The sequence below is a fragment of the Ictalurus punctatus genome, chromosome 6 (assembly GCF_001660625.3).
Source record: "Ictalurus punctatus breed USDA103 chromosome 6, Coco_2.0, whole genome shotgun sequence".
NCBI lineage: Eukaryota > Metazoa > Chordata > Actinopteri > Siluriformes > Ictaluridae > Ictalurus > Ictalurus punctatus.
In genome coordinates, this window is record NC_030421.2 from 25,306,134 (window position 1) to 25,328,604 (window position 22,471).

A 22,471-nucleotide genomic window follows, 5' to 3' on the forward strand; every position below is an offset into this window, starting at 1 on the left:
CAGCAAATTCAGAATGAGTAAAACCTCTCCTGTCTTACTTCAAGGGATTTTAATGGGCTTGGCAGTGTCCATACTTGGCATTCTGCCTAACAGTATTTTCAAATCTCTCCCTGGGCTGACGTGTACAATAATTATTGCCAATGGATATTTATGATTAAGGATAATTGCTGCTTTGATTTCAGAGTGCTATGAGTGACAGAAATCTCAGGGTTTCCAATGAGCTTCTGGTTGGTGCAACAGCAAAGCGTTCACACTGTCATCTAGAGATTGCACGTTTTGAATCCCAATGATGTCACAGCCTTCTGTGGCATGGAGTCTAAGGGAGCAGAATTGGCCATGCTCTCTGGGTGGGAAATCAGTGACACAAACCAATCATTGGCATCTGTGAGCTCATGTATGTGGAAGAGGGTAGATGGCATTTTCCTCCAATTGTGTGACATGGCATGAGCAGCAGTTCAAAAAGATATGGGTGGCTGGTTTTACATGTTTTAATGTGTGTGTTTAATCCCTGCCCTACCCAGTTGTTAGCTGTTGTATGATGGAGTAGAGCTGGCTATTGGGTGGTAATTGACGAAGACCAAAATACATTAAAAATGGGTTTATGTTTTGTGGAGTTAGGGGAAAGTGTGTACTGCATTGATTGTGAGTAATTTTGTTGGTTGAAACACATTTAAGTGACTTGTACAGTATGTCTAAATGAGGACTGTTATTGGAGTCAAATATTGGGGCAAATAAGCTTGTTGGACAATAGCACATTTTGGCAATTGAGCCGGCATCAATGTGGGATTGGTCCGTTTACCCCCTAACCTGAAGTACATTGACGCGTTTTAAAGATAACAGGATATTACCTTCCTGCTGGAGGTACTGACTGTGTTCCTGCAGAGTGGAGAGGCTTGTCTGATTTCTAGCGGCTGATGCCAAATTTATGAAATGCATCTTCTGGCTGTCATTTAACTGGGACATAACTGTTGAAGACAATATTAAAGCTTGCTGTTATTTCAGAAAGCACTAGTATAGACACACAGCTTATGATTACACTGGGGAGATTATAAAATAATAGATCTTTACTAGGAACCAGTCAGCTAGTAGTGCCTAAAAGCATGATGACTCAGCTTTTAGCTTTTATGTGGCCCAAAACTGGAACCAGCTGCGAGAAGTTCTCGGATATGCCCCATCTGTAAGTCCAGATTTAAACCACTTCTTTTCCCAGTGAAGTACACATAAGCATTTTCTGCTTACAGTTTGTTGTTTTTTATATATATATATATATATATATATATATATATATATATATATATATATATATATATATATATATATATATATATATATATATATATTACATACATATGTCTTATTTTATACTTATGTTCTGTGGCTTTTGGTTATGTAAAGAACTCTGTGTATGAAAAGTGTTATATAAATAAACTTGCCTCTTTTTGGTCCATAGTTTTAATTTAAGTGTGTATAAGGTTTAGATCAATTAGATTAACAATCTCCTTACTTGTTTTTTTCTTTTTTCTTTTTTCTTTACCTTTTACCTCTTGTCTCCACACCTTCACAGTGATGATCTATGAAAGCATCTCTAAAAGGTTCTGCATGCAGAGAGCTGGGAATTCATTCATTGCCATGACTCGCAGCAACAGTATTCTCCTGTGCACATTCTCAGTGGAGTCAACAAGGAGTCTTCACTCACTGTCTGTCAGATTTCCACAGTAATTGGCTAACCATGTGCTTGGTTGGGTAAAAAGGTTTGTTTCTTTGAGCTCCAAATAAAGTCTACAGCATGCGTTGTTTATTAGGGCTTCATATACCTTGTTGGTCAAGCTAGATATAGAACATTGGGTTTGCACCTCTTAGGTGTTGAAATTGTCAGTATGGACTAATAATTAAAAATAAAATAACAAAATAACCTTATATATGTACAAAATTAACGTTGGTTTAATTGGATATATATCCTTGGATCACTGTCATTCTAGAAAGTGCCAAGATCAGTTTTAGTACGTGCGCTGAGGGTATTCTTCAAAATGCCTGGGTGTTTCTATGAATCATGATTGCAGTCACACGCTGAATAATGTTTCCAAATAAGGAAAAACAGTAGGAATGACCTACTTCTATACATTACTATGGGGATGGTGTTTTTGTCCAGACCTTTTCTTACCCAAGACATGCTGCTGTCACCCAAAACTCCACAGGCTATTCCAGAAAACCTTCTTGTGTATTCAAGTCAATGTCTCATTCTTTTTGAATAATTGTGTGAGATGGGGTGAGGTGTCTGGAGTCCTTAATTGATTGGTGTCTTTCATTTGGTCTGAGCCAATATTTCTGTTCTTGGTTTCAATATGCCATCTTGCAGACCTTTGGGTGTATTATGAGGTCATCCTGGTAGCTTATGATGCAAGTCTTTAACATTAATCTTCTCAGCTAATGTGATTTTTTTTGTCTTTGTTTTTTTCCCCAAGTACCCACAACCTGCATATATTTTAGCAGGTGTGTTTCTTGGAATTTTCAGGGTTTTTTGGTATATTTGTTGTATCCAATGACTTTTTGCTGTAATAAAATAACACTTCTCTTTAGTGAAAACCTCTGTTTCCTAGTTAAACCACTAAAAACAATTGCACTACGAGGCAAATCTTTAGACACGGTAGATACCGAAACTGTAGAAAATGTTCTCGCTAACTTTATTTTGTAAGTAGTGAATAGAAGCTGAGCATTTTAGGCCTGCCCTAAAGTGTATTATGGTACTAAATATTTTGGTAGAAATGTAGGTCACACAACTCATGTTTTAGATGATAGATGGTTTTTAAAAGTCAAAATATCTTTGGAAACTGTATATTTCCAAATAGGTCATATTGCATTATTTGTGAAGGGCGATAACATCTACACTTATGTTGCAAGTGAAACTGGACCGTGATTATGTCATCATCTACCCAAACATATTCTGATTTTTACTCGTGAAACACCAACAAGCAGGCCAAACACAGCATACAGTAGCAGCTACTTGGCTCCAATGTAGAGCATTTTATTACAGGATATGAACATCTTTGCATTGTTTGTTACTTGGAGGATATAGACATCATAACTGGTGCAGAGCATCGTTAATTATTTAAGCTAATGGTCTTTCCGGCACTAGCCTTCATAGTTAAGAGTAGATTCTTTGCAGCCATAGACCCTGGACTACACAGTGATTAATCATTTCGCATCAATACAAAAATACATTTTGGAAATATTATCACCTATTTAACACTTAATCACATACATTTTATTACTAACCGACCAGTGACGCCACTTTGGAGGTGAGAGTAGAGGAGTGAAAGGTTGCTGAAATAGAGACACTACAGCATAGTGTTGTTAATAATGTGGATTCTGTAAAAGAAAATCATGTCATTTATTTATTTATTTATTTATTTTACATCATTTAATCATTTATTCACATGCATTCTGATTGAATTATGTGTAATGCTTAGTGTTTTCTCATGCAAAAGTGTTTAAATACTGGTATAATTCTATGGCCAATACCTGTATAGCAGATCAAAAGTCACACCACCACTACCACTGTGCTGAATATTTGTCTGTAGTGGCTTTGGGCATGTTGACTGGAGAGATTCACACAGAGAACAGAGAGGTTATTGTGGTTCTCTCCATAGTACTGAACTGCCTTCTAAGTGCTCCGGTCACGAGCAGCAAAACTGAACACGGTGCTGTAATGCGTGCTTGTGATCCGCAACTTTCTCACCCTGTGTTCACACCAGCAGGTGACATGTCCCTGATGCCACTTACATTTTGTCACTTGTAAGTGTAACAATTGCTGCCAATATCATTTGTGCATGTGCACTACTTTTTCTTTTAAGCAGTAATATAAGTATACAGTATAATACATTAGCTTACATTTAAAAAGTAAAATATAAACAAAAACAGGTAGAACTCACTGCCAACAAGTCTAGTTTGTCTTGTTGCTCATTTCTATGCCCTTAAAAATACCCTTAAAATATACTTCACACACGGAGGAAGCAATTGAAGAAAAACTATTTCAGACATTTGACCTTGTTTTGGATCAATTCCAAAATCTAATCACCTCATCTGCTGGTCACAATGATAATTCCATGTAAATCCTACATAAAGTTCGGCCACTCGTTCTTGAGATATCACACTAATTTTACTCTCAGACGGACGGTTGGTTGAATGGATGTAGCAAAGGCATAATTAGCTACAAAATGTTGAAAAAAGCTAGAACCATTTAAGGTACTTAATTGGAAACAAGAGCTAATACAAGAGAAGGCATTGGATAAATTATTAAGGCATTGTAGTGTATGATTAGAGTAAGAGACTTGCAATTTAATTTTAAATTTAATTTCATCTTTATTTTAATATTTGTGATTGTTCATTTAGCAGATGCTTTTATACAGTTTGACTTACAGCTGAGACAGGATGCAACTGAACAGCTGAGGTTTAAGAGTTTAATAGAGGCAACTTGTCAGTGTTTGGATTTGGCATCACAGCCTTCCGATCAGATCAGTAGCATTAAGGAACCGAGTTGCCTTCCCTTGTTTTATTCATTTAGTTTCCAATAAACAGTGGCTGCGTTCTCTATTTCCATAAACATTATTTGCAGAGAAAAGTATACGGAGGAACGTTGCAGCGTTCCGGTCATGACAGATTTTCAAAGTGGTTTGAATCTCTTTCATCTCAGTTGGGAACACCTCTCCCAGTCTCAGTCCTGTCACCCTGCCACTGCTACAACACTAAATATGATGAATCTGCCTCCTTAATTACCCTGCAGTTCCATGCCAGTGGTTCATCAGCTGTCTGTAGCAATTAATATCGCAGCAATAACTGTTCCTCTTGGCAAAGTTTAAAAAAAGAATGAATATATCATAATGGGAATAGTGGTTAATAACATTGTTTACGGTCAATGCAACAGTTGCTGAGGAATTTGCAAAATTAAAACCAAGGAATTCGACTTCATTTTTTATTATTACAAGGCCTTTTCAGCAAAGGCTCACAGAACAGAGCACATTCATCATTACAGCAGACAGCTTATTTACATATGAGTGCACTGAACTGATAATCTAAATATTTCCCTGCTGAATGAGTGAGACATTATTACCCAGTGTAACCATCACACGCTCCATGACGGTACAATCATTGAGGCATGTTATTCATATGAGCTTCTTCTTTTTTTTTTTTTTTTTTTCAGAAGAGAAATGATGAGCAGAAACAATAAAGGTGAAATGACATGTTCACTGACATATTAATTAGGTCAAAATTGTTTCTTTTAGATACAATTCCTTCTGATCTTTCTGTGACAATGGTTGTGGTATTTAACCTTTTAAACTCCTAGGAGCTGTCAGACTTGCGTTCCTCATTAACGCTTACTGAATAAGTATACACCCCGCTGCCGTTTATTAGGAACATCATACTATCAGGACCCCCTTTGCTGTCAGTCACCCCAGTTTTTCGTAGCATGGAGTCCAGAAGATTGTCAACTGTCCAGTTTCAGTGAGTGTGTGCCCATGTAGCTTCACATTCCTGTTCTGGGCTGATGGTTTTGGAATCTGATGTGGTCTTCTTCTGCTATTGCAACCCATCCACCTAAAGGTTGTAACAGTGTATTCTGAGATGCTTTTCTGCTGACCACAGTTGTAAAAATTGGTTATTTGAGCTTTCCTGCCAGCAAAACTGCTGCTCCCTGAATGTTTTAATTTTTGCACCATTCTGTGTGAACTCTACAGAGTTATGTGTGGGAATTTCCAGGAGCTCAGCAGTTCCTAAAATACTCAAACCAGCCAACATCACCAACAACCATGCCACTGTTAGTCACTGAGATCACATTTTCCCCATTTTGATGTTTTATATAAAACATTAACTGAAGCTCTTGACCTGTAGCTGCATTGCACTGCTGCCTCATGATTGTTCGATTAGGTAAGTGCATGAATGAGCAAGTGTTCCTAATAAAGTGGTCAGTGTGTTTAATAGTTACTGAAGGAAGGTACGGTATGTAGGGATTTTTCTTTGTGAAACTTTAGCCAGTTTTGATGCGTCTATTAGCCGAACGCACAATGGATTATCCTTGCACTGAAACTGCAGTGAGGATTAAAAAAGCCAGGAATTATTTAAATTAGACCTAATGGAAACTACAGAAATAACTGATTAATTAATTATGACTGAATTGTAATGTGTTCAGAGTGTTTGGTGTAAAGAGAGCAATGTCTGTAATTTGATGTTCAGGTAAACAAAGTGCTACAGGTACAAGGTGATAAATGGATTTAAAACACATTCATCTGATTTCTGTTGATTTCTATAACTTGCCAAATTGCCAAAATCATTATTAATTAGAAGGCATTCTGTAAATGGTAATTATATTTTAACAACATTTATATCTTACCTTTTATATTTAAGCCATACCTGAGGACTTTCTCCCCTAGAGCATAGCAATACTTATCTGTTTTGATTGGTATGAAGCCCATCATTAGGTCATACATATGTTTAGAGGCACTGATTTACTAAAGGTTTATGTGTGTAAAAACTCATGCAAATTTGCTTCATCATTATTGTACAGGTTATTAGTTTGTCTGAATCTCATTCCCATTATGACACAAGAAATACGAAATTGGATTAGAAATATGTGCTCATGTCAGAAGTCATCAGTTGCATTAGCGGTTTTGTGTAATATACAATAGGACTGTGCAATATGCCCATGTGATTTCGATACTGTGATGCAATAACATCTTGATGTACTTTTGATTTGTTTGTTTTTTACGTATCAGGTGTCAGTGCTTTTATGAAATTTTTTTTTTTTTTTTTTTCTTAATGTAAAAAGTAACTGATTGCACGTTTTATTTTACCTTCAGCAAAATTATATATTGTGGTGTATATATCTAATCATAAATATGTCTTCAAATATTGAGATGTGATATTCTTGCTGTATTTTCCCAGCACTAGTATGTGATTATCTTCACATGAAAGAGACAAGGTTCATACAAGGTGCTTGAAGTGCTTGAGTTTGGCTTTTTGAAATTTAACTACTGTAAAACCTTGAAAATAGCCATATTTTATATAGTGCTTAAAAAGTGCATGAATTATAAAAAGTCAATAAATACGAAATTGCTAAATAACTTTAGTGTTTATTTTTGATAGAATATAAATACAATCCTTTCATTTAAAATATGACTCTCCGCTAGTGTTGGGTCCGAGTCCGCCTTTGTCGGGTTGAAGTCGAGATCAAGTCCTTAACCAATAGAGTCATAGTCCAGAAAGTAGTTAAATTGAAAAAAGATTTGAAATTGCAATTGTAAACTCAACAGTGAGCTGTTTAATTAATTAATATTTTAACCTTCATATACCAATGGCAATATAAATGTAACAAAAAATACCACTATTACATCTTCCATTGCCATTTAATATTTTTATTTCATGTCATCAGCACCTCAATTAGCTTCCTATCAAAAAAGGGAAAAAGGGACATAGAAACTTTTATTATATTACAAGTATATGAAAATACAAATTAACCTGTTTTGCTATTGAATCACACTATATTGTGTCCTCCAGTTCAAGCTGACATTGTGATGTGTCTCCCCCACAGTTATATAGGCTGTGAGAGAGAGAGTACAGAGTAGAGTTACATTTAGCAGCATGTCATAACAAGAAGTTTCATGCTTTATTACTGCTTTTTATCTGTCTATGAATGACAACAAATGCATTTCTGAACACAGCTCTGTTCTTCTAACTTTGTTTTCAGTTTAATTCCTAAAATGAAATAAAAATCCCTATCAGCAGGGTTTATGATATTTACTACATTAAGAAGTACATTTCACATTTTACATGAAATTCAAGACTGAAATCACTAAATGGTAATGTTTAAGGGTGGGCGATATGACCTACAATCTTATTTCATGACAACGGTACGGTTTTCTCAAGTAGGTCTATCAGTAGTATTCAAGTAAATACTATGGAAATTGAATGAAGCAATTAAATGTTAAATAAATAAAATAGACTTGTACAGTGATTCTTATTTAATTTACTTAAATCAAATCAGTGATTTTCTCTGTCTTTTGTTGATTAATTAACATTAATGACACACACAGCAGCAGGTTTATTAGGCTGCTGTCACTTTAAGACTTAATGCACAGGCTAGACCTGCAATTCTACATGGTGTGTGTGTGTGTGTGTGTGTATTTATTTGCCTGACCAAGTGTAATAAACTGCTAAAGAGTACTCAATTCAGTACTTGCATGATGAGGTGGCTTTCTGCGTGCGTGCTTCAAGTGTGTGTGAATAGAAAACCCCCTGGACAGGCAGGGAGACATTCATTAATTTCTGTTTATCTTAAATGTATGTTATTAATTTTTATCTTTCGTTTCATATTGCACATGACACTCAACTTGGAAAAATTAACAAAAAGTTCAAAATGTCCAAGTCCGTGTCAAGTTCAAGTACAAATTTACCCAAGTGCGTGACAAGTCAGAGTTCGTCCATAATTGGACTCGAGTCCCCCAACTCTACTCCCCGCTACAGCCCTTCCCCCTGCTCCCATGACTTATTCACTCATTTTGACAGACAGCTTCTGAGCACTTTTCAGACCCTTTTAGCAACTTTTTTCCCTTCAAAAAAGCACCTAGCAACAAATCTAGTGACTTTTTGGGCAAACCTGATTTCCTGCTGCAGAAACACCATTCTCTGCATCTATTCTGTTCAGTGAGTGGCAGAGAGGAGCAGCACATTCATTCACTTCTAGCTCTAGTTTGAGTGAATCATTTTACATGTAGGCAAAATCACGTTGTCTTTGACGTGTGTGTGTGTGTGTGTGTGTGTGTAGTGATTTTGTCAGTTGACGTCGTGGTTATAAATGAGGATTTTTTTCAGTGCAGAGCAGCAGTTTGGAAATGGCTTGGAAGTGACTGCTGGTTACTATGTAGTTTTAATGGGCTCCATTTCAGTCACTATTTTATCCTCGTTCTGTTGTCTGACAATAGAAACAGAGAAATATGTAAATGAGAATAGCTTTATTGGGAATTCAGTTGTTTTAAAATACAGTATGTGAGCACAGATAGTAGGAAATAAGCAAACAGATTCTAGGCAGAATGCAACTACAATGTGATGATTTAATGAATATGCTAATTAGCACATGACATCATCTAGCGATGTTTAGCGACTTTCCATTGAAAGTTGTTGGAACAGTGCTCCTGTCACTCACCTGGAGTATACTGATGGTAAGGTGAAGTCGAAGCAATGTCTGGGAAATGAAAATTTAGTCCAGCAAGTCTGGAAAAGGTGCCATATATAATGTGGTTGTGTTTGTATTATTATTATTATTATTATTATTATTATTAGTAGTAGTAGTAGTAGTACTATTATTAGTAGTATTAGTATAATAATGATAATTATAATAATAATAATAATAATCATAGTAGTAGTAGTAGTAGTAGTAATAATTGTTTAAAATGATGATTTTTTGGAATTTAAAAAGAAGAAATCGAGAATGTTTGAATCTCTTGTATAGTCCTTGAAAGTCCTGGAATTTCATTATGAAGCATCTGTACAAACCATGAAGAGAGAATGGATGTGAGAACCTTGATTATCATTAAATATCAAGACAGTTTGGAACTGTTGTTTGATTTTTCATAAACCTGTGAAGGATTGAGATGACATATCCACCTGCCATCTTACCTTTTGGGAAGTGTATTTATTTTATCTCCTGCATACATGACCATGGAATTCAGTGCTTCAAAACTGCAATGATGGTGCTACTGTATATTTGCTTTAAGAGTATATAGCACCATTTAAATTAAATATAACTGTACATATTAAAATAATGCATATGTCAGCTGAGTGAATGGAATGTATACTTTACAGAGGATGTGTAAAATCAGTATGCACAAAAAAAACTTTAAATGCGCAAAATTGCATATGTCTGTTTTGCGGGTATGTCTCGGTTAATATGCAATATGGGGGGTTTCTACCTAATAACACATAGAAAATATAAGATATCTATGCAACTACATTAATTTAGCACCAGCAATGTGATTTACTGCCTGAAAATACTTCAGGAAGCAGTTTAGTGCACAAATTAGTCAATCAATTTGAACATCAAATAAAACTAATTTCAATGCCATCTCTACAATCTACTTTGCATGGTACATCATTTACACAGTTTTTTTCTTTGTAATTTACCAGCCGCACACCCAGTGCAATGTATCAGGATTGCACATGCAAATTACGACCCTTTTATTTGGGATCTTTGTAAATCAGGGCTTCTAGAAAATACTAAGCACATGTATGAAACGGACAGCGCATGAGAAAGTGTGAGGAGCTTTTCAGCAGCAGATATGCTTGCTTTAAAATATAATTCCTCTGTTGTACATCAATCTCCTGAGTATGGCTTCACAGAGACAGGTTACAGTGGGCTTTCCGAACACTGCAAGACTAATAATCAATTGCTCCAGTCACCCTCTCTGACAGACTCATAAAAATGCAGTTGTTTATCCTCCATCCATCTCTTTTTGTGTCATCCTTTTCCTGATTGTCTCACTCTTTCTTTCTGTCTTCCTGTTCATCCCCACATCCCTCTTCTGTTTCTGCCCGTCATTGTCTCAAGTGCATTTTAATAACCTGTGGCCTCTGTCTCCGCAGACCTGTGGCCTCTCTCTCTGCAGATCAGCTGAGGACGTTGGTCATGATGTGGAGAGGGCAGCATGTGTATCAGGTACAATATTGTATTATTTTCCTCAACTCTAACTGCTGCTTCTCAGTCACTCATGACATTGTTGAATTACTCCCGAAGACAATCTAATTATCCTTGTAAATTAATACCACAAGTAAATACAAGCTACAAACTACAATAACCTTGTAGAATAGTTTGACTTTGTTATTTTTCAATCCAAGTGCAGAGAAAAATCTGTGTTGATTTATGACTTGCACTGAAGCTACATATCATGCTTTCAAGTTAATGTAGACCTTCTATATCTATTCATATTTCCCATAATACCCAGACATCAGCTGAACAAATTGAATGTATACTTTACATGTGTACAAAGCTTCAAAATAAGAACCAAGAAATTAGTCTTGCCACGGTACTCTTTCCTGTAAAGACAAAGACACATACTATATGAGCATTGTCACCTTATACGTTTAAGCCAAAACCTATCATAAATCCTCCAGCACTGATTTATAAAAGAATTATGCAGTGCTTAGATACGCATTATAAATGCCAACTGTACTGTCGGTATCATTCAATTCAAGACTTTGGAATAACACTGTTCTATCTGAATGTTTTTGTTTTGTTTTGCTTTTTTGGTTAAAAAAAAAAAAAAACGGCTGTATGTACATGCCACTGAATGTGTGTGAGAAGTTGTACCAAAATATTGCTTAAATGTGTGACATTCAAATAGTCAAAAAGCATTTTTGTTTGTTTGTTTGTTTTTAAACTTATTTGCTCGGAATTTATTGAAGGTCCAAACTTTATGGCTAAATATGACAGAAATTTCATGTAGAACCATATCATTTCAAGGTTGCAGTATTACTGAGATACTGAAATAAATAATAGGTACGTAGTGCTTTGTAGGTTAACCATATAAATTGAGTTTCAAGTATGCAGAAGAAATTCAAGTCCCAGTCAGCTCACTTTTTTAATTCACTTTTCTTTTTTTTCTTTTTTTAAATAGAAATGTGCTAATTACATTCTTTGGCTCTTAGGTCTGTCAGGAGATATTTTTCTCTAACCACACAACTTAATGCCTTTACCCATTAAAATGATATAAAATGGGAATTTTAAGACAATAAAGGTGCTTTAAATGCTATTTACTGCTAATTCTCTATTGGGCCAAAAGGATATACTTTTTTATACTTTTCATTGTAATCTAATTTTACAAAATTATGATTTGCATTTGAAGCTCACTGCATTACAGTTTAAAAAGAGGCTTTTATTGTTATTAATCTCCTGCATTGACCTGTCAAGTCAGTCTCACTACATTGCGTCATTGTTGCCTGTGTTTTAATTTTTATTGGTATTGTGTGGTGAAGTTTCTGAAAGCTTATGCATGCATTATGTGTTGCTGTAGCTTGAGCAACTTGGAGGCCCATTTGATTCCCTTCAGCAATAACAGCTTTCAGAAATTAGAATTTTAATAGGCTTCTTAACAGACATTCAGTATTGTGTACATTATGCATTGCTTAGAGCCAAGAGGGTAAATCAAGGGATCATGACTGTTCAACATTCATTCATTCTTTTGTGCCCTGGCAGCCTGGATCCACAATATTACACGACTTCATAATTTTCCTCATAAACACCTGAAATTCCATTTTCAGGGGACTGACTTAATCTAATTCACAATAGAATCTACCCTGCTGTGCCTGTGAGTGTGTGTGTGTGTGTGTGTGTGTGTGTGTGTGTGTGTGTATTCTGTAATCATGGTAATCATTAAATTCTCCCTTTCCTTCTGTTTATTCCCAGTAGTTTGGCTTAAAAGAGCTGAATTGATTTTGGCACATTGAGCAATAATAATATGGAGTCAGATGCTAAATTGTTGTAGCTTTTGTAGAAGTTTTGTTTTCATTGCTTGACATGGCTAGAGTTGATCCATAATCATATACAAGACGGCAGAAGGGGGGGATACACAAGACAGCAAAACATAGGAAGTGCATGCGAGGTCAATCGGGTGCAAGCTAAATTAGTTCCTTACAAGCAGAATTTTTAACTAACAAATAGGAAAAATTCAGGTCACTTCAAAATGCAGAGCGAATATATTATTGACTGCATTTTATTGCTTTAACAGTCTTAATTTTTTAGAAGCATTTAGCTTCATAGAGACCAAGGCCTACAGTACCACTCTAAAGAGTACAGTACCACTCTAAAGAGTGCACTTCCTAAAATTGTCACCTGTTCTGCAGTTGTTACGATACCTTGTGTGGAAGCAAGCGCGAGCGGTGCAGAGACAGGAAGGCGAGGATCAGGCTGAAGGTGAATTCGGAAAACAGACGGAGGCCAGGCGATCGGGCGAACAGTCAAAACTTGGCAAGGCAGGGAGTCGTAATCCAAATATAGGCAATATAGCCGAGAACCAGGAAAATCCAAAACAAAGACGATGGCTTGGTGAACGACGGAGACGAGACTGCTGAGCGTTTACTTTGCCGTGACAGCAGTGGATAATCTCACCTGGATACTGTAGACTAGTACCTAAGAACTGCTGCTGTAATTATAAACACTATGATGCTCATACTGACCATCCTTTAAACACACTTAATCATGTTTTAAATTGTAGTATACTGCTGTGGAAGTGAAGTGACTTATACTTGGAACTATCCGGTGTCGCCCAGAAAACAATGGGTTTCCTTTTGAGTCTGGTTCCTATCAAGGTTTGTTCCTCCTGTTGTCACAGGGATTTATGACCTAGGTCACATCTTGATTAGGGATCTAGTCAATCTGGATGGAAAATCTGGAAGCTGCTATTTGACAGTGTCTTTTATTAAAAACGCCATGCACATAAAATCGAATTAAATGAACGATCTATGTCAGTAGTATGTTTAATGTAAATGTGCCCTATATGTAGGTGAGAGTGTTATTGACTAGTGCAAAATTTTGTGTGATGCCACGTCGGCATTTTCAATGATTAATGTCCCTTTTTTTTCTTTCTTTTTTTTTTTTGTAGCCACTGCCCTCCCTTTACTTTTAATCTGTCAATAATGCTGATCAATTGGATGCAAATTATAGATGGTAATTAAAGAAAGGTGCTGTGAAGAAAAGAGAGTGAGCAGAAGTCGCCCTAAGCGAGTACTAGTGGCATTTCTGTGACCCATTCTCAGCAAGCCAGAAGCCATGTTTATTAAGCATCTGCGAACAAGGTCAGGGCTGTCAGAGCATTCATTAAACTGTAAAAGTCACATCCAAGCATTTATTAAAGTGTAAATCTGATTCTAGCTTGCCGCTCTGACTTTGAACCTTGATCCATATATCTCTCTCTTCTTAAACTTTGACTAGAGGTCTGTTCAGTTGAACAGCAGGCAGCAGGAGTCATGTTTGACAGCCAGATTTTTTTTCTAATTGTTCTGATCCCAGACACTGGATACACCACTGGTTAACTAAAATGTACAGTATATACTGGTTCAATGGTATGTTTTTTTTATTTTTATTTTTTTTTTATCATTTTTGTCTTGGATAACCACAGGTTCACTGAACATTACACATTGCTCACAGGCACAATACTGTGTGTGTTGACATGCTCATGATGTATTAATACATGCCACCAGCCCTGAACACTTGCCTCCTGGTCATGCTGGGCTTTGGGAATGAGAAGTCTTTGGAAACCTGATTTGATTTGACTCCAAGAGGGGCCTGAAAAAAAATAAACCTGATTTTGCGGAGTTGTGGCTCTTGAAGTGAGATTACATTTAACAAGCTCCCCTTGAAGCATTTTATATCCGGAGGCTGGATGGATGATGAATAATGCACCACAAACTAGATTTCTCCAAGCCCGATTTCTACCAGGCCACAAGGCCTGCCAACCCTACTTCATCCTGTTACACGCTTCAGCGTACAGCAAATGAATTCATTGTTTCATTTGTAAAGCCTTTGTCATTTTCATCAATAGCTTCCTTCTGTTAGCTATAGCTGCTGGGAAGAACTTAGTAGCTTCATCTCAAACTATGAGCTATGCACTTTATATTATTGGGGGTCTTCATCTGGTGGAGCACAGTCCATATGCAGACTCAGATAAAGGATTTCAGTGAACTGAGCGTATGAAGACATGCTGTAGCAGAGCCAATAAACAGTAGTCTAGCTCATATTCTGTAGCAGATCTTCTTTTGCATGCATTTATGTACATTGAAAGCAGCTGATTGATTCAGAAACTTGCTACAGGTTCTAGAGAAATTAAATCAGAAAGCAGAGGGGCTCTAAGACTTTTTTTTTCCTCCATTTTATTTCCCCTATTCAAAAGTGGTAACATGATGGGCCACCACAAAATATAACCACATTGAATTGTCTGATTTACAGTATAGTCATAACTAATCATTAATGGTTTAATAAATAACTATTGTCTCCATTCAGTCATGATAGTTTATCCTGACCACCAAGGAAGGTTATGTACCTGGACCTTTGCAAATTTTTGTTGAATACCTCAATTTTGTAGGGTAGTATCTCAAATCAAACACTATTGTTTGTACCAAACGGAAATGAAAAGGTAACACACATTACCCCACATACTTGAACGCCATAATGGCTTATTCTCTCCTCGCATTGACCATTCAGCTAAATGAAACCTGCAATGCCCTCTGGTAGCTCCGCCCCTTTATTCTACGTAGAAGGTTGTGGCTGCTCAGTGCAAAAATTGTCCGACAGTCCACGCTAAATACACGCTTTAGTACATCAATGCTGTATTAATAGTACACTGCATCTCACTGAGTTCCCCTGAGACATCATGTAAAAGCACAACAGCTGTTGGGTAGTAAACTAGTGTTTTATTGGCATTTTACAAGTTTATTCCTATTGGCAGTGCTATTTCCAAGAACTTGTACTGAGGATAGTATGTATTTTATATTGTACTGTGCAGCCTTTACAGTTTGAGTCGCTCTGAGCACAACTTTTAATACATTTCAAAGCATGACAGGAAATAGAAATGTTATTTAAACATGAGATTATAGAGCTGTCAAATTGAGTAGCAGGTAAGTGGTATCTGGCACCAAGATGTTAGCAACAGATCCTTTAAGTCCTGAAAGTTGCGAGGTGGGGCCTCTATGGATCAGACTTGTTTGTCCAGCTCCTCACACAGATGTTGAATCGGATTGATATCTGGGGAATTTGGATGCGAAGTCAATACCTTGAATTCTGTCGTGTTCCTCAAACCATTCCTGAACAATTTTTGCAGTGTGGCAGGGTGCATTATCCTGCTGAAAAAGCTGAAAGAGGCCACCGGCATTGGGGACTATTGTTGCCATGAAAGGGTGAAAATTTTCTGCAAGAATGTTTAGGTAGGTGGTATGTGTCAAAGTAACATCCACATGAATGCCATGGTTTCAAAAAACAGAACATTGCCCAGAGCATCACATATTGCATCCTGGTGCCATCTCTTCCTCAGGTAAGCACAGCACACGCATCTGGCTGTCCACATGATGTAAAAGAAAACGTCAGGGTTACGCATGTAATCCTGTTCCCTGAGAAGGGAATGAGACGTTGCATTTAGCATAACAGTATGGGAACGCCCTTGCGCGCGTGACCGGTATCTGAAACTTGTAAAATCATGCCTCTACTTATAGGCCTGCCATGATCAGGTGATGTGGCAATTAAGCGCGTCAAATGGTATATATATGGCACCTGTGAACCACGCCGCCAGCCTATATTATCTGAAGCAAAGACGCAATTCACAGGCCTGCCCCGGTATGACAAAGCTATGCAACATCTCATTCCCTTCTCAGGGAACAGGGTTATATGCGTAACCCTGACGTTCCCTTTCAAAGGGAACTTCGACATTGCATTTAGCATACCAGTATGGGAACGAGAATACCCACTCCATCATACCGAGGGTACAGCCTGTTCAAAAGGACCCAAGCCCGAGGGTCACTGCATGACACTCGAGCCCGGGGTGGAATGAATATCCAGGCTGTAATAACGAATGAATGTGTGTGGTGTAGACCATCCCGCAGCAGCACACACATCCTGAAAGATACCCCTTTGGACAAAGCCTTCGAGGAGGCGACCACCCTAGTGGAATGAGCTCTTATGCCCAGAGACGTGGCGCGACCGCGCACCTCGTAGGCCATAGAGATTGCTTCCATTATCCAATTAGAGATGTGCCGCTTTGACACAGCATCACCTTTACTGTCGCCGCCAAAGCAGACCAGCAGCTGCTCCGACTTACGCTACCGCTCTGGCCAGTGGCGTAAGTACAGAGAGCCCTTACTGGACACAGCAGGTTCATCCTCTCTTGTGCATCTCTCTTCGGTGTGAGGAACGGAGGAAGGCAGAAGGCCTGCAACACCACAGGGTGGGCAGCTGATGTAGGCACTTTAGGAATATAATCCGGCCTTGGATACAGGAAGGCCTTGGCTAGTCCAGGGGCAAAGTCAAGGCAGGAGGGGGCAACAGAGAGAGCTTGTAGATCTCCCACTCGCTTGAGAGATGTCAGGGCCAGTAGAAGAGCTACTTTTAGAGTCGGAAGCTTCTCAGAGGCTGACTCTAAGGGCTCAAATGGGGCCCCTGACAGACCTTCCAAGACCACATAAAGGTCCCAGGAAGGTATGTGCAGCCTGCAGATGGGCCTCAGCCGTCTGACACCACGCATGAACCTCGAAGTTAGAGGATGTTGCCCCACAGAGGCTCCATCAACAGGGGTGTAGCTGGCCGAAATGGCGGCCACGTAAACCCTGATTGTAGAAGGAGCCAACCCTGCTGAGAAATGTTCTTGTAAGAACTACAGGACTGTAGCTATTGCGCAGTTCACTGGGTCTAGCTGACGTTCCTCACACCACAAGAAAAAAAGCCCCCACTTGCGCGCATACAATTTCCTTGTGGATGGTGCTCTAGCGTTTAACATGTTCTCTGCAAGCTCAGTTGTGAGACCAGAATCTATGAGCTGGTGCCCCTCAGGGGCCAGGCCCACAGTTTCCATAGTTCTGGCCGTGGGTGATAAATCAGTCCTCCGGCTTGAGACAGTAGATCCCTGCGGACGGGAATCTCCCAAGGAGTGCCGTCGAGCAGGGAAATTATCTCCGAGAACCATAGTCGAGCTGGCCAATAAGGTGCTACTAGCAGCAGACATAGACGGTCTTGGCGAACTCTCACTAGAATTTGACAAAGTTCCCTTTGAAAGGGAACATGATTCATCAGACGAGGCCACCTTCTTCCACTGCTCCATGGTCCAGTATTGATGCTCCTATTCCCATTGTAGGCTCTTTTGGGGGTGGACAGGGGTCAGCATTGGCACTTTCACCGGTCTGCGGCTACGTAGCCCCATATGCAGCAAGCTGTGATGCACTGTGTTTTCTGACACTTTTCGATCATTGCCATTGACGGCCATTTTGGAGATGCTCTGACCCAGTCGTCTAGCCATCACTATTTGGCCCTTGTTAGCGTTGCTCAGATCCTTAAACTTGCCCATTTTTCTGACTTCGAGAACTGACTGTTCATACTCTCTGCCTAATATATTCCACCCTTTGACAGGTGCCATTGTAACAAGATAATCAATGTTATTCACATCAGTGGTTTTAATGTTATGGCTTGTGTGTGTGTGTATGTGTCTGTCTGCCTGTAATCAAGCCAATCATACATCTCTCCAGTGACCTCCCCGAGGTCAGTGTGGGATCAATGCTATTACTGAGGTCAGTGGCTGTCAGGGAAGTGATAAATTGCCAACAAGATCTGTGCTGCAGCAAATGAGACGTTACCATGGGACAAATTTGCAGTAATACTCAACATCCTCTGCAGAGCTTTTAAGGCTATCAAGGGCAATTTTAAAATAAAGTCTCTTGTTTTTAGTACTGTCTCAGGTTGCTTGTAATGTTCTTATTCAGAAGGTTCAGCTAGGACTCCAGTGTCATCAGTGTATTAAAGCACAATGCACCCAAGATCAGGAACAGCCCATTACATGAACAACATATTATCCAAATTGCTCATTACATCTCTGTATTACATTTGGGGGAAATTGCTTCTGAAATGCTGTAGGGCAAATGATCATGGGTTCATTTTCTTCCTGTGCAAGCGTTACTCTGTTCTTATACAACGTTGCCAGATGAATTTCTAAAGCAGCTTGTGTCACTGTGACATGACTCGATGTAACAAATTCTGGTTTCCGCTTGTTTGGCAAATTGAACTTGCTGTGATAGTGCATTGTCAAAGGTCACTGCAATACTGCTTGCTCTTGCGGAGACACTCTCACAGAGGCTGCTGTGCATGTTATGCCAAGCTGAGTAAAGGCAGCCCTCGGGTCAGTAATAGTGATGCTGTGAAATCTGTATTCATTCCATTGACATCTGGCATCATCTCCATTTGTGGAATATTGGTACTGTATGATTTAATATATATCAGAGTGTTTCTTGGCTGTTAAGCTTACTTGTATTTTTAATTATTACATCAGAGGTCTGAATATTGGCCAAAACCCATCTGATACTGCTACTCTCACCATTTCTCAGCAAAACCTCATGTTATTTTCTTCTGTGTAATGGGTAGTAGTTTGTGTTTTGTGTTTGCGTGTGTGTCATTACGTGGTACATTGCAAAAATTGTTTCGTGGGATTGGATTGGAAAATATGTCCAGTCCAATCTAAAATATAGGGTTTATTTATGACATTACTACATTCACAATTTTTGCTTTTTGGTATTCACTATTTAAGAGAAATACTAGACAGGTGTGAGTCTAACTTAAAAGAAGAAGAATTAAATTTTTTTTAAAAAAACTAGCAGTAAAATAAGGCCACTCAAGTTTTTGTTAATTGAGCAACACCAAGATACCATTTCTGTAGCTTAATTTTGGTTAGGATGCGATGTTTAGCACACAACTCCATGGTATGATCTTGCATACTTTCAGTGACAAACGATAGACTTAATCTGAATGATTCCATCTTGCATAGTTTATAACTCAGTAATAATGCATCTTCACAAACCTAATGAAAATCATTTTTTTAAGTAATGGATGTTGTTTATTCCAACTTGCTGTACTTATTTTGCTCCATTCATAAAACTTTCCTAGCATCTTTGAGGAGCATCAAAACCAAGTTTAGGAAAGGAGCAAATGTGAGCACAGAAGTCGCTAGGATTTTTACCAAATTGAGTTTCAGAAGCCCTTGTACTAAACATGAAGTCACACAAGTTTTACTTTTTAGTAAATTTCTCTCTAGTGCTCTCTCTCTCTCTCTGGCTGAAATGGAGACGTTAATTGGTTCTGGAATATTTTTGCTTATATGAGCCATGAGCTTGGAGACATAATTTTTTTTAAACATATATTTTGACATGACATGAGTATGAACTCAATACAAAGTGCTGGGGAGTCAACCTGGTGCTTTGAAAAGTGCTGGGTTAAATATCAGCTTGTCCTTGGTGATCCACCAGCCACGATAAAGGCTTTAGTAAACTGTCTGAATGTTGATGTACATTTGTGCTTATATTCTCCTTAGCCTTTGGTAATTTTTGTGCATGCATGGGTTTAACACTGAGCTTTAGAACTGGGCTTTCCAGGAGCACTGTGGAGTATAAATCACTGTTTAGAATTCTGCCTCATTCTGAGAGATAAAAAAAGGAAATAAAGTTCAAATCGATTTTCACGGTCCCAATTTGAAATGGACTTGTTTCTCTTGGTAAAGAGAATGAATGATTTTATAAATACCAATTGCTGGAGTGGGAGAAGATTTTCAGTGATCACTTGAAGTAAGAATGTCAGGTCTTGGGCTATAATAAAATAGTATTCCCATATGGATTTCTCTTTTTTGCTTGCCCCACCCCCCACCCCTTTCCTCTCTGCATTCACAGAAGCATGCACACTTGAATTACAATTTACTGATCACAAATCTTTGGACTGTCTGCCATACAGCATTCTAAAGATGCCATCATCAGTAGAGATTTTGCAGATGTTCTTCTATTTAACGTGGGTGTGTACGTGTGTGAACAGATACGTGTGCTGGTCTGGAAAGACTTGTGCTGAATTCTGGAAAACAGCAAAAAAAAAAAAAAAAAAAGGACAAAATAGGGTTTTGACAAACATTTGAGGTTGTTTTGCACAATGATATTCTTTCTGACATTAGGACTACATTTAAAAAAAGCATAAATATATGATTACATGAAGAAAGTAAATTTATACTGCCAAAAAATTACAGGTACTTTTTTTAAAAAAAAATTTTTTTTATAGGTTACTTTCTTATCTTGTTCGGGCTTTCTGCCTGCAAAGATCATGTCAGGTAATAAGCTAGTGGTCAAAACAGTCAGTCTCTAAAGGTGTATTAAACCTTGCTGGCTAAGTGCACTTTTTTCTCACACAATAAATGTCAAGAGTTGATGTCCGTTCCGGTGGACTTTGTGCTGGCTGATGGCAGGTTTTGGCAGGATCACCTTATCCATCAGCAATCTCTTGAGCAGGAATATGTCCATCGATGCTGTTTCTTCTGACTGCTTGTTATCAACATGTGCTTTCTGGGTCAGTCCTCGGCTCCGTTGCAAAAGAGGAGTGGATCAGAACATCCAGACACTGGAGTACACTCCACTGTATGGGTGTAACAATTGATTGTGACACGATGCATTACGAGGCAAAAATGTGATAATACACATCATGGAAATGTGCAATTCACTGTGGAAATAATGAATTATGCATATTCACTGTTTGAACACAAGGAGTCCCAATCTGTGCAACCCATAGACTCAAAAAAAAAAAAAAATTAAAAAAAAAAAATTTTAATCTATGAAAGACAGCATGCTGGTCACATTCTGTTGGGGAGAGCCTGCAACATCTGCACTTGGGAAGTCCGATAGCTTCGTATTGCTGTGACCAACACGCATTATTTGTTATACAGTTACACGACCACATTATAACAGTTAAAAAGAGCTCTTCATTAGCCTTCAAACAACACCAAAGGCCATGTGTCATGTATCGACGAGGGAACTCTGGACCTCATTTCCCGGCAGCCACTGCACCACACTCATCACTGTCACATGACCACCTGCACCTGATTTACGTTTGTTAATGACCACACTAGTACATATGCCACTGTTTGCACTGCTTTCTTTGTCTCACGTTATCGTCTATCTATGCTTTTGTCTGTGATACCGTATTTAGTTTTTGCCACAGTATTTTGTATGTTTGTTGTAGAGACCTTTGTTTGTGTTTAGTGTTTATTAAATCTTTTGAAGATCTGCGCTTGCTTCCGAAATCAACTTTGTATCGTGACACTGTGGAAATCGGGCATTTTAGCCAACTCTGTTTCTGCTACAAAGTTCATCTTCCCTAGGGCAGAAAATTTTGGGGAGAATGTATACATTTATTTATTTATTTTTAAGATATAGTGAACTTGTAGGCCATTTTGTTTGCAATATTAAACATCTATTCATAGCTTCTTTTTTTTTTTTTATTTAGATTTATACAGATAAATCTTTATTATTTAGAGTCTTTTCAGTAATATTTTTGGTTCATTTATATTTTGTCAAAAACATTCTGAGAATTGAATCATATCAAAATTGTGTAGATAGTATCATGAATTGTATCGAATCATGTCATATCACAGCAAACCAGTGACTACTTTTCCCATCCTGCACGGCGGCCTACAAATATATGGCTGCCATGGTCCGCAATTCCCAGAACACTCACCTTCATTCTAATCATGCACACCTGCATCCAATTCACGGCACAATCACAACCACAGTTTAAAAAGACCTTCTATGCATTCACTCTTTGTGAAGTAAGCACACAGTTGCCTTGTCTCTGGCGTTTCCAATTGATACTGTGTTTGTTTTGACCATATTAATGTTTACGACCTTGTCTCTTTGCCTTGCCTTGCTTGGACTG

At 38.2% G+C, this 22,471-nt stretch overlaps 1 protein-coding gene across 1 annotated transcript in view; it reads left to right on the plus strand.

The window, feature by feature from the left end:
- The window catches only part of b3galt1b (UDP-Gal:betaGlcNAc beta 1,3-galactosyltransferase, polypeptide 1b), a 116,699-nt gene that overhangs the window by 49,192 nt on the left and 45,036 nt on the right, over positions 1-22,471 (plus strand). The window contains exon 2 of the mRNA XM_017469182.3: positions 10,630-10,702. The gene's annotated coding sequence lies outside the window, so the exon portion shown is untranslated. The remainder of the gene's footprint in view (positions 1-10,629; positions 10,703-22,471) is intronic.